The 13,087-nt window shown below is 43.6% G+C and overlaps 1 protein-coding gene and 1 long non-coding RNA gene across 3 annotated transcripts in view; one reads left to right on the top strand and one right to left on the bottom strand.

Annotated features, from left to right (window-relative positions):
- Nucleotides 1-3,630: 3,630 nt before the first annotated feature.
- Nucleotides 3,631-13,078, bottom strand: LOC125105116 (uncharacterized). The gene is made up of 2 exons (XR_007128813.1): nucleotides 12,945-13,078; nucleotides 3,631-4,092 (listed from the first exon to the last, which is right to left on the bottom strand). It is a non-coding gene; the product is annotated as an uncharacterized LOC125105116 (long non-coding RNA).
- Nucleotides 12,569-13,087, top strand: part of ADCK1 (aarF domain containing kinase 1) — a 121,450-nt gene continuing 120,931 nt past the window's right edge. Inside the window, exon 1 of one of the 2 annotated variants that reach the window (XM_047738236.1) lies at nucleotides 12,569-12,660. The gene's annotated coding sequence lies outside the window, so the exon portion shown is untranslated. Of the gene's footprint in view, nucleotides 12,661-12,772; nucleotides 12,897-13,087 lie in introns of those variants that run through there. The other variant, XM_047738237.1, reaches the window with a different exon arrangement.

Genomic DNA, 13,087 nt, shown 5'->3' with positions numbered 1-13,087 from the left:
AAGTCAGAGTCTGTGTGGCTGGTGGAATTTACACCCCTTTGCAAAAATAAGCTACTCCTAAATACCCGTTCCCCACAAAGGCAAATTAATTTTTTCCCAGGGCAAAAAGAGAAGCCTCTAGGAGTGAGGCTTTCTCTGGGAGGAGTCCAGAAAAGTGGAGAGAGAAGGAATCTAGCACCTCTCAATTTGAGAATGGAAGCCTAGCTCTGCCAATAGCAAAAGTAATTATGTTCATGGTAGGTAAATCCTGTGAACTTTATTTTTGTTTGTTTGTTTTTTGGACGGCATCCATCCAGCAAGGGAACTAGCAGGTCTAGCTGTGACTGGTGGGAAGGTCAAGTGAAAGTGAAGGACTAGAGTCTATCCTTGAGTCCATTCTTACCAGGGGTCTGAGGGACTTGGCAGAGGCCGGGTGAAGGATTGAGAATAAAAGAGACTTTCCTTGCTGAGTTCAAGGTCAAGTTCAACATCAGTCAACAATTCTGCTCCAAACCATGATAGGATACCACTTCACACTCACTAGGGTGGCTAGAAGAAAACAGACACAGTAACAAGTATTAATGAGGATGTCGGGAAATTGGAACCCTTGTACATTGCTGGTGGAAATAAAGCATGCAGCTACTTTGGAAAACAGTTTGGCAGTTCCTTCCTTCTGTATGACCCAGAAACTCCACTATTAGGTATACACCCAAGAGAAATGAAAATATGTTTCCACAGAAACCTGTACACAAGGTTCATAGCAGCATTATTGATAAGAGCCAAAATGTGGAAACCACCCAAATGTCCATCAGCAGATGAATGGATAAACAAAATGTTTCCCCACAGGGTAGAATATCATTCAGCATTAAGAAACGACGTCGCAGTGATAGGGTCCATAATCAAAGGAGCAAGACTGATAGAAAGCAAAGGTCAAGCAAAGCTTTATTTTGTGCCAAGCATCAAGAGTCAAACCGACCGGTTGGGGCCGCCTCTTACAGAGAGAGTGACCCCTCCCAGCCTCACAGACTAACTTATATAGAGCAAAGGCCATGTGGTTGAGCCTGGCCACACACAAGTGGCCAAGGAGATCGTGACACACAGAGAAAGTTACATAGTCATGCTAGGTCACACACAGGTGGCCAGTTGAATTAAAATTCACCCTATAATAGCTATTTGAACTAGCCTATCACCTTGGTCAAAATTGGCGCCCAAAAGACACCCAAAAAGTGGGGCCCACATTCTTTAGGAAGATAGTGATTGGATGTCTCCACCTGGCCTGACTCATCCTTGCATTCAGGCTGTTATCTCCACCTGACCTGACCCCCCTTGTATTTGGGCTCTGTTATCAGGGACTGGTCGACCATATTTTACTGCATAAACAACAAAATGGCTGTTTAATCCAAGATGGAATCGCTCTGGCTAAGTAGGCCCTTACAGCAGGACATGATGCAACATACACTAACCCTGAAAACATTATACCTACCAAGTGAGAGAAGCCAGTCGCAAGAGACCAGACGTTATGATTCCATTTACGTGAAAAGCTCAGAATAGTCCTTTGTCCATTGCAGGTACTTCTAGTTCTCTGCTTTTTTTTTTTTTTTTTAACTCCAACATAATATGTTTTTTTGAACAGAAAATTTTGATTATTAAGCACATTTATGAATCTTTTGTCTTCTGATTAATGCTCTTTGTGTGTCGTCTAAGAAATTCTCCTCTGTCCCAAGGTCTTGAACATGCCTTTCTGTATTCTCTTGTAACAGCTGTCTAGTTTTCCCCTTTACACTTGGGTCAATTCCACCTGGAACTCCTTACTGTACATGAGGTGAAATAGGAGTGTAATTTCAATTTTTTCTACATGGATGTTCAATTTTATCAGTACCGTTTATTAAAAACTCTGCTCTTTCCTCACGGATCTGCCAGCCACCTCTGCCATGTAGCAAATGTCTGTTTGTGTAGATCTGTTTGGGGTCCTTTATTCTGTTCCTCTTACAACTGGTCCTCTTACCTTGTTCTGCTCATTCAGTAGCCTCAGAAATACTTCTCTTGGCTCTTCCCTTGAGAATCAGCATATCAAATTCTACCCCCCCCCCAAAAAAAAATTAGAGAGTAAAAAGTAAATAAAACTGTTCCCGATCGTGTACATCTCAAGGTCTAACTGGAGGGTAGTGGGCAGGAACTTTCTTTTTCCACCCGGAAGTGAATGAAAAGGCCTGTAGATTTAGTTGCCTCTCTTTTGTTGGCTAGCTGTCTTACCCCAGGGACATCAGTATGGGGTTGAAAACAACAGACGGAGAAGGGCAGACCAAGGGAGTTGCTAAGGACACAGTCAGACAGTGTTCTCTACGGCCTTCTTACCTTTGGGTGCTGCAGCTTTTTCATTTTTGACTTGGGTTTCTTTGGGATGCAACCCCAAACACCCTAACTTATTTAAAATACAGCTTGAATGCAGAAGGAAGTGAAAAAAGCCTCCTCAGCTGTCACAAGAGCTATGAATTGTTTTCTATAGGAAGGTAATATGTAGTGGTAATAATGATAATGATGATAGATAGAGCTAACATTTACCAAGCCAGGCTGTGCTAAGAAATGTACACATAATATATCATTACATTTATGATCTTACTCAATGGCTATGACCTCCCAATGCTATTCTTTCCCCAGATCCAGAGATGTTAAGTAACTCTCACAATATGTCACAGAGCTCATAGAATTCAAAGACAGGCCCATCAGGCTCCAACACATGTATCCGTGGTTCTTTTGAACTAGAATTCCTTATGAAATAGGGAAAAATAAAAGCTTCCAGAAGTATAAGGTTTTGGGAAAAGGGGAATTCTACCTCACTCCTGGAAGGAACATAAATGGATAAAACTTTTCTAGAGAACAGTTTGGCAGTGGGTATTAAATACCTGAAAATATTTATATTCTTTTAACTACTAGTTCTACTTTTTTCCCAAATAAAGATCTTCAAGGATGTTCAGAGCAGCAAAATTTTTAGTTAGCAACATTTAATTTTGACTAAATGATAGGAGCTAAAATACTATTGCAACTATTAAGACTAATGATGTTTTAGAATTTTTAATGACAAGGGAAATATATACTATCTTAAGTGAAAGAAGCAGATTATAAAACAATATTCACAGCAGGATTCCTAATGTATTATTTAAAAGGCAAGAAGGGTATATCATAAATTGATAGTAGTGATTATCTCTGTGGGATGGGATTACGGATGATTTAAATTTTCTTCTCTTTTCTGAAATTTTCAAGTTTCAACATGAATATGCAGAACATTTTATTTATAAAAATCTCAAACATATTCAAAAGTAGAGAGAACAGAAAAATGAACCTGATGAATTCAGCACCAGCTTTAACATTTTTCAACACAGGACCAATCTTGCTCATGGTACTCCTTCCCACTCCCTCCCCCAGATTATTTTGAAGCAAATCTCAAATGTCATATTTTATTTGCAAAAATTTCAGTGCTCTTCTCTAAAAGATGCAGTCCTTTTAAAACAACCACAACCACACCTAAATTTAAAAATAACAAATTCTTCAATACCGTCAAATATCCAGTCAATTTTGGCATTTCTCTGATTGCCTTAAACATTTTTGTTTTGTATCTTTCCTGTGTGTTCTTGATTTCTCTTTTTTAATATATATTGCTTATTTGAATCAAGGTCCAAGTAAAGTTTATCCATTGTGACTGGTTGATGTGTCTCATACCTCTTTTACCTGTAGGTTCTTTCTTTTCCTTTCCATCTCTTGTTTTTTTCATGCAATATTTTGTTGAAGAAATCATATCATTTGCCTCCTAGAGTTTCCTATAGCCTTGATTTTGCCTCTTTGTGATGGTTTTACTCCTTTGTTTCTTGTAAATTCTTCATTAGATCTGGGAGCTTGATCAGATATAAGGTTTTGTTTGACTTTTTGTCGTGGGGTTGGGGGAGGCACAGAGCGACTTCACAGATGGTGGTGTTTACTTCCATCAGGAAAATTCGAAGTCTGGTGGTCGTTCTTGTGATATTAGCAGACATTACCATTGCTACATCCATAAATCATTAGGAACTGCAGACTGGTGATGTTCTCTCATTCCCTTTTTGCGCACTGGCTGGCATACTTCTGTAAAAAAGAATTTCACAAAGGAAAAAAGAGAATGAATGCCTGATTCTTTCTCCTTAATGACCCGTTTTAAAAATAATTAGGTGGAAAAACTAAAAAAATAAAAATAATTAGGTGGTTTTCTAGCCTTCTTCAGAGATGACTTAGCTTTTTTTTTTTTTTTTTTTTTGTTATTGTTTTGGAGTACCATTACAAACTCATAGAGGTAAAGATACTTGCTTGATGTGCTTCAATCCATTGATAATTAGACTGTCCTACCCTTTTGCAAGTGGGAGGCTCTTCATGTTGGCTTCTGAGTTTTCCTGACCCAACCCTAATTGTCTATGCTTTTTGGTGTGGCAAGATATTTCAGGATCATCTTACATTTCCATCCCCAGGTCTGGATGGAGCCTTGGATAGGAGGCTCTAAGGAGCCTTGATTTCTTTTCGTGGGACAATCTGTGTCCTAGGAGTTGGTAAATAAGTGGTTTTTAATAAAGAAATAGCAAACACTGGATGGTGAATAACAGTACAAAATGAATAGAATTATAGAAGTGTCACAGCCCAGAACCCTTTAGAAAAGGAGACATAGTCCCACACAGCTCAACAGAAATGTCCACACCATATCATGGATGTGACTCCTAGTCACCCAGAAAACTTAAACTCTACTCAGCGAACTTATTTTACAAAGAAGTATAAAATTGGAAAAAAGTCGTATGTGTGGATAAGCCCTACTTATCTGGAAAATTAATGTAGATAGAATGTTTCATTCAGGGGCACCTGGGTGGCTCAGTGGGTTAAACTTCTGCCTTCGGCTCAGGTCATGATCTCAGGTCCTGGAATCGACCCCATATCGGGCTCTCTGCTCAGCAGGGAGCCTGCTTCTCTGCCTCTCTGCCTGCTGCTCTGCCTACTTATGATCTCTCTCTCTCTGTTAAGTAAATAAATAAAATCTTTAAAAAAAAAAGAATGTTTCATTCACCTCAATAGTGGTTCTCGGGCTTATGCGAGACTAGAATCATTTAGGGAGCCTGTCAAAATATAGATTTCCGGGCCCTACTCCAGGCCATCTGAATCCAGGGAGGAGGGCTTGGAATTTGTCTATTAAGAAGACTTTCAAGGACTCTTGTGTGGCTCAGTCGGTTAAGCATCTGCCTTTATCTCAGGTCAGAGTCCTGGGATGGAGACCCACATGGGGCTCCTTGCTCAGCAGGGAGTCTGCTTCTCCCTCTGTGTGTGCTCCCCCCACCTCAAGTAAATAAATAAAATCTTAAAAAAAAAAAAGACTTCCAGGGGATCTGGAAGAAGGTGGTCCTAAAAACTACCCTTTGGTGAACTCTGCCAGATAGATAGATAAACAGATAAAGTAAGGGAAGGAGGAGCGATGCCTTTGGAGAGTGCACATTGGAACATACTCTGAGAACTAAATCACATTAAAAAAAAAATCTAGTGATTCTCTTTTTCTGATTTCAAAAGGATTCTGTTCTCTGTGAAAGTTTGAAAAATAGAAAAACAAACAGAAGAAAATAACCATCTGCAATCCTATTCCCCAGACACTATGTCCATTAAGTTGATATATAGCCTTCCAGCCTTTTTAAAGGACATTTCAATTGCGCTTTTTTTTTTTTTTTTTTTGGCTAGCAGACACCATCACTGACTTGCCTGGGGGCTCTCAGCTAGTGTGTGTGAGAGTCTACACTGGAACCCAACTGATGAATCCTGAACTTTATCGTGTTCCATTCTAATAGAAACAGAGGAGCTCCCTGCCTGCCCCTGCTTCCCCACCGCCCCCTCCTGCCCAGCTTTACTTTATACATGTCTATACTTCATTTTAAAAATTGATTGTAAAATTAAAAAACAATAATCTGTGTCCACCATCAGGCTGTGGGCTTTTCAGTAGGGCGGGAAAGTCACATTATTTCTATCAGTATGCTCAGAACAAGACCTGGTGCTTAATAGTAGCTCAGTACCTGAGACACGGTAGACACCCAATAATTGTTTCTTCCAGGTACAGAGTGGAAGACAATTAGGTCTCCATGGCCTCTTGTGGAACTGAACTTCAGGTGTCCTAGATTTTTTCCAGACTGGCCTGGTTTTCTCCCAAAGAAACAGTTTGTGGCATCCCAGTATTCAAGAAACAGGATACCTTCCTGAGAGCACAATGTGGGAATGGGTGAGGGTATAACCTTCCAGATATTTCCCAATGAGGCAGCGCCCTTCCACCCTATTAATTTTCTGGAGGATGGGGCAGCTGTGAACTGTCAGCGGCCAATACTCACAGGAGCTGAGTAATGAGGATACTGGCCTGGTAAAGAGGACCTGGGCAGAACTCAAAGTGTGTGTACTACACCACCTAAAATTGTCTAGTGCCTACCAGGGGCACCGTACCATAGCTGAGAAAGTCCCAGTGTAGAGAATGCCATAGTAAATGCAGTATTTTAGGTGGTGGTTTGTGGAATGTCTATGAGGAAGAGGAGTCTGGAGGAAGTGGGACCAGATGGAAGTCTGTGGAAAAGTCTACACGTGGGGATGCATGGGAAGCTTGACAATGCTTGTGATAACAATAATGGTGAGGAAGGGAAAGACAGGAAGGGTATATAGAAGGAAGTGTCTGAGTTAGGTGGGACCGAGGAGAAGGAAGGGAAGAGGAACCTGGGGACCCAGGAGAAAAGCAGTGCCTGGGCAGGCAGAGAGATTCAGGGCGAGGAAGCTAGCTTGGTCCTTCTGTCACAACCAAGAGAGCAATTCTCTAACACGAATGTTTGTGGGCATATCTTCTCCTTTGCTTTTGTCCAGAGTATCCCTTATTAATGGTAAGGATTTGCTCAGACTTCAGCAAAAGAGGCATGATAGGCGGAGGCCAACACCCACGTGCTTCGTCTTCCCATAGAAATGTCAGCCCACCCCTCCTCAGGGTAGGACCAGGTGTCAGCAGCTCTTGGGGGAAGCTGTAAGACCTTTTCCTCTTTCAGGATCGAATTAGCCCTTGACATAAGTCATGTTTCCAATTACCTTTCTTTTCTGGTAAGGGGGTCCTCACTGTCTCCTCTGCCCTTCTTTCTTGGCAACAGAAGGGCGGTGTGAGATTTAATGTCTCAAGAAAAAGAGACACAAAATCCCCAGCCTCTTTCCCCAGCTTCTATCTCACGTGAGCCAAGATCTTTGGGTATAGAGGGTCAGTGCAGACAAAGGCGCTCTGATCACTTGTGATAGTTTCTCTCTCTAATTATAGAAAGTATTTAACTATTGTTCTGTAATTGCTTGCTGCAGTTGGGTTTGAGCATTGTAATTTTTTTTTTTTTTGCTTTTTTTTGGTTTTGTTTTGTTTTGTTTTGACAAAGGCCTTCTTTCTGATGAGTTGTTCTTTTTTTTTTTTCTCCCCTGCGTTGGTCCACAGCCATACCAGTCCCTGGCTATTCCACTACATAACTGAAGGAGGTGGTATAGTATTTCTGGAGAAGCCACTTTACCTCATCAAATTGTTTTCATGGCTCCTCCACTCCTCCCCATTGCCTAATAGAGAAAGGGAATCAACCATTTATTGAGTGTCTGCTTAGTGTTTGCCAGGCATTGTACTAAGCCTTTGCATGGGCTGTTTTAGTCAATCCTTACAGCTAGCCTGAGAGCAAATATCATTATCCCCAATTCACAGAAGAGGAATCTAACACACAGGAAAGCCACAGCCAGTGAGCAGCTGAGTCAAGATTCAAACCCAGATCGGTCAGACTCCATGTCATCTCTCTTTCAGAGATGAAGAGGGTTTTTTATAGATTGGCTGATAGAATACTGGTGTTGATGCTCCTAGCACTGTGGGAGAATTGGGGACTCCTGCTTCTTTACTCTGAAAGTGCCAATCTTTAGGTCCGTAGCTAGTGGTAGGGCTTGGTGGGGAAGCCTGTATGACTTTGATGGGGGCTAGATTTCCGTGTTGTGGGGTTCCTGTGTTGGAGTCTGCAACTCCTGGGACATGGAGAAATTTCTGATGTCATGGCAGCAATGACAAGGAGGGAAACCACCTCCCTACCAATGGGGGCTGCAGCGGTCAGATGGGGAATAGATGCATGTTCAGGGGTTGAAATGCAGTGTTGAATGAATGAACTGCTTAGAGAAGGGACAGGCAGTAGGGACCCATCAAGTGGTGGGGAAGCAGCGGGGCGCTAGCAGAGCAGAAAGCCGTCACTGCTCCCAGGTCTAAGGGGGTCCAGTGTGGGTATTCCTGCAGGCCAGTGAGAGCTAGGGCTGGGCAGAAGGGCCCCGACAGGAGCTGTGGCAGGAGAGGAACACAGCCACTGCCCGAATGCAGACCCAAAGAGCAGCAGCACACACAGTAAGTGACGTGTGTGTGTGTGTGTGTGTGTGTGTGTGACAGAGAGAGAGAGAGAGAGAGAGAGAGAGAGGTGGGGGGAACAGATATCTGAGCCTCTCTCTCCTTGGCCTCCCTGTCTCCTGCCCATGCTTACCAGTGGCCAAACCCAATGGTAAGACAGAAGACAGTGGAGCCCCAGGGATGCAGCCGGTGCAGCCTGGGCATGGGGCAGGGCAGAGAAGGGTGGAGAGAGGGCCTCCAGCAGGGTACAGAGGGTATTCAGCCCAGGGGCTTGCTCAACTGTGCCCTTCATGTCAGTTTATGGGAGGCTGGACATTGCTTACAGACTCAAAGAATCGTGGAATGTGAATGCTGGAGAGGTCTTAAGGGTTTTTCCCCCCAAATTCGTTTACTTTACAAAAGAGGATCCTGAGTACCAGGGAGGAAAAATGGCTGGTCCAAGGTCCGAGGTCAGCAGCCAACCAGAAGCATAGGCAGGGCTGGAACCAGCTAACCAAACTCGCAGCCCATCCTGCTTCTTAACTGAGAGCTGTGGTCAATTAATGGTTGATAATAAAGCTGAACCAGCCTATTTTCTCAGGGCCATAGTTTACTTTGGCTCCAGACATTTGCAAGTACTGATGAGTGTTATAACAATAAAGCAGTGTAAGAGGATAGAGTGTGCCTCAGGGAATGTGGTGGATGGTGGTGGTTACATGAGAGTAGTCAGGGATGGCCTCTCTGGAGGGGTCACATTGGAATAGAGAACAGATTGCTGGGATGGAGCAGACCTTTGAAATTATGGGGGAACTAGCAGCAGCCAGTTTGGCAGGTGGAGGAACAGACAGGAAGCTGGTTGGGCTGGAGTGGCATGAGCTGGGGGAGGGAAGGTGGAAAATGAGGGTTGAGACAGAGGGAGTAGGAACAGGTCTGGGGGAGCTGCGTGAGTTGGGTAAAGAGTTTAGATTTTCTTCTAAGTGTGATGGGACATGTCTTCAGAGCAATATCCAGTTTCCAAAGAACACACCCCGCCTCACCTGACCCTCACAAGAAACTCTGAGATAGGTAGGACTGATAATAGTTAATACCTTTTATCATGAAGGAAACTACCATTTTATTATTGGTAAATCAAGAAGGAAGTTCAGGCTTTGCCAAATTAGCAAATTTGCTTTTAAAAATTAATCTTTATTAACATTTACTGTATTATTAGTTTCAGGGGTAGAATTTAGTGATTCATCCATTGCATACAACTTACTTTAAGTCACACAGTTGAAACAAGACTCTCTAACTCTAAATCAGGGGTGTCTAACCTTGCACTGACATTGAAACCCTCTGGGGAGCTCTACAAAATCATCACACCTGGGTCCTGCCCCCAGAAATGACTTAAAAGGGCCAGCCAGGGTGTGACCCAGCAGGATTGTTGTTGTCAATGTTTTAAAGATTTTATTCATTTATTTGAAAGAGAATGAGAGAGCGAGCACACATGTGTCTTTGTGTGCGCATGGGGAGAGAGGCTGAGGAACAAGCAGACTCCCTCTCTGATCCAGGAGCCCAACACAGGGCTCCATCCCAAGACCCTGAGATCAGGACTTGAGCCAAAGTCAGGTACTTAACCGACTGTGCGCCCCCTGGAGGGTTAAAGCTCTCCAGGTGGTTCTAACCTGCCTGAGAACAACTGTTCTCAATTCACCAGCTTTTCACTACATGAACTGCCTCCTTTTCCACTCTTTCACTACATGAACTGCCTCTCTGTCCAAATGAGAGCTTTTCCACTAAGCTGCCCATTAAAATCACTGAGGGAGCTTTCTAAGGATTATGGGGGTCCAGATCCCAGACTAGACTCTAAAATAAGAACTTCCGGGGCTTTTCTGTAAGTGCCTCATTTGCCCTTGGAGCTTCCCACATTTATTTTTTAATTTTTCCTATCTGTTGTTGTCTCTTCATTTGTTCCCTTTCGGTGTTATGTTTTTTTTTTTTTTTTAAATTCCTTTCATTTTCATGGGATTTTAGGAAGGAGTGGACTTAAATGAGTGTACTCAGCATGCCATATTGAACTTGAAGGCTTACAAATTAAAAAATTTAAAAAATGTTTAAATAATTAAATTTTAATTGTAAAAGTTATACACATATTCATTGTAAAAAAATTCAAATATAAAAGGGCACAGGGAGTAAACTGAAAGTTCTCCAACTCCCTCCCCCATTTCCATTCCTCAGGGTAACAGCTAGCCTGCTAATAACATTTTCATGGTTAAACTTTGGGTGCAGTTAGAGTAACCATGTTAAGTATTTAATACATTTATTCTGTCTTCTCTCTGGTTTTAAACTTCCCATTTTAACTTAAATATCCCTTATCTGTTTTACTGTATTTTACTGCATCTTTATGCTTTTTTTATATGATTTTTTTGATGCAAACAACCTTCTCCAGGGAGCCCCTATTCAACCTTTAATTCCCAGCCTCCAAATCAGTTCTTAGTTTATGGAGCATTTCAGATTCTCCTGGGCAAAATTACTGTTTCCTTCTTTGTGTTCCTAAAACACTTTGTTCATACCTTCAGCTCACACTTCTTACACTGCTTGAAAATTATTTATGTTCCTATTGCAGCACGTATACACCACAAACTTGAGACAGCAGGGACTGTGTTAGGCAATTCTACACTATGCTGTCTCTGTGCATTGGTTGTCTTAGTCTGTGGTTTGTCTTTTCATGCCTTTCGATGAAGAAAAGTTATTGAATTTAATGCAGCCCAAATTTATCAAAGGTTTTTGTATATAGTTTGTGCTTGTGTCATTTAATAAACCCGACCCTGAGATCACAAGATGTTTTCCTCTACTTTCTTTTAAAATTTCTGATTTTGTTTTTCCCCTTGCAAGTCTACTTGTGGGGTGAATGAGGGATCCAACAGATAACTAGTTGTTCCAGCTCATATACTGAATGATGTGTCTTTCCCCATTGACCTATAATCTGGCAATATAGGTCATATATCTGGGATTTGTCATATAGCAAGATTCCACATATGCCTGGATCTGTTTCTGGGTTCTCTAAGCTGATTTCTTTCCCCCACTCTCATTATCTTTATACTAATTAATACCAACTGGCCTTAATTTTTACATCATTATAATAAAATTGATTTACAAAAGGCCAAGTCTTTGGAACATATTACTCTCCTTCAGGAGTGGCAATGCTTTACCCTTTGTTTTTGCATATAAATTTTAGATTAGCCTGTGATAGTCCAGAAAAAATCCTGTTGGAACTTTGACTGAAATTGTATTGCATGGATAGATGAATTCTGCCCCACCCCCGCCCCAACTCTGCTCCCCCAGGAAGTAGCTCAAGACATATTTGTGAAATGAATGCACGTCTGATGAATGTTTCCAACTTACATCTTATAAACATGCAAAACAAATCAATGAATGAACGAATCGGGGCCAAAGATAACGAAGATTAATCAGCACATTCTCACTATTGAGCAACTGTCAGTAAAAGTCTTCCTTTCCTACTTGTTCTAAAACATTATTTAAAATACACAAACCCTTGGGGCGCCTGGGTGGCTCAGTGGGTTTAGCCTCTGCTTTCAGCTCAGGTCATGATCTCAGGGTCCTGGAATCAGGCCCCAAGTCGGACTCTCTGCTTGGCGGGGAGCCTGCTTTTCCCTCTCTCTTTGCCTGCTGCTCTGCCTACCTGTGATTTCTCTCTCTCCCCGTCAAATAAATAAATAAAATTAAATTAAAAAGTACACAAACCCACATCTCTATCCTTCAGTGAAACACGAATCTATGCCTCCTTCGTTATGACTGTTGAACACAAGTTTTCAGGAAGACTATGGGTCCGCAGCTGGGCTTGAAACAAGGCCATCTGATAGGTAAGGTGTCTTTTTTTTTTTTTTTTTAATATTTATTTATTTGACAGAGATCACAAGTAGGCAGAGAGGCAGGCAAAGAGAGTGGAGGAAGCAGGCTCCCTGCTGAGTAGAGAGCCCGACGCGGGGCTTGATCCCAGCATCCTGAGATCATGATCTGAGCGGAAGGCAGAGGCTTAACCCACTGAGCCACCCAGGTGCCCAGGTAAGGTGTCTTGACTCCTCCGACTCTTCCGTGGAGAAGCCAGGGAAAGTGCCCGCTCCCGGCCCGCGGTTTAGGGAACCACAAACTACAAGTCCCGGCAGGCCGCGCGGCGCCTCCGCTTCATTAGGCGCAATCAGAGGGTGGTGGAGAGCAAAGTCCCTGCGAACCCCGTCACCCGCGTGCGGCGTGGAACCTGGCGCCACGTCCCCGCGTCCCTGGGGGTGAGTAGGGAAGGCGCACCGTGGCTGCACCGCGCGTGGAGCGCGGGAGAGGCGGTGTAGACGCGCCCAAAGCTTGCCTCTGCTCGGGCCGTGGGGAGGGAATCCCCGGCCTGCGACCTTGTCACCGGGCCGGTGGCTGGCCACGTGACCGGCAGGGGCGGTCCTCTGTGGGGACTCTCCAGCCCCGCTCACCAGTGGGCGGAAGCGGGGACTGGCTACTTGGGTGGCACGCTCTGGTACGTAGGCTGGGCTGGGGCTGGATGAGGGGGTATCAGGTGGCTTACCCAGGCGGCTTCTCCCTAGGCGGTCTACGGGCTCCGAGGCGCCGGCGGCGCGGGGCTGGACGTGGTCTGGACGTGATCTGGACGAGAGCTGGGGGCGCCGCCGAAACCCCCGAGCTCCGCCTGGACTCCTGCCGTGCTCCAGA

This window comes from Lutra lutra, chromosome 7, assembly GCF_902655055.1.
Source record: "Lutra lutra chromosome 7, mLutLut1.2, whole genome shotgun sequence".
Taxonomy (NCBI): domain Eukaryota; kingdom Metazoa; phylum Chordata; class Mammalia; order Carnivora; family Mustelidae; genus Lutra; species Lutra lutra.
This window is presented reverse-complemented; position numbering and strand designations above follow the sequence as displayed.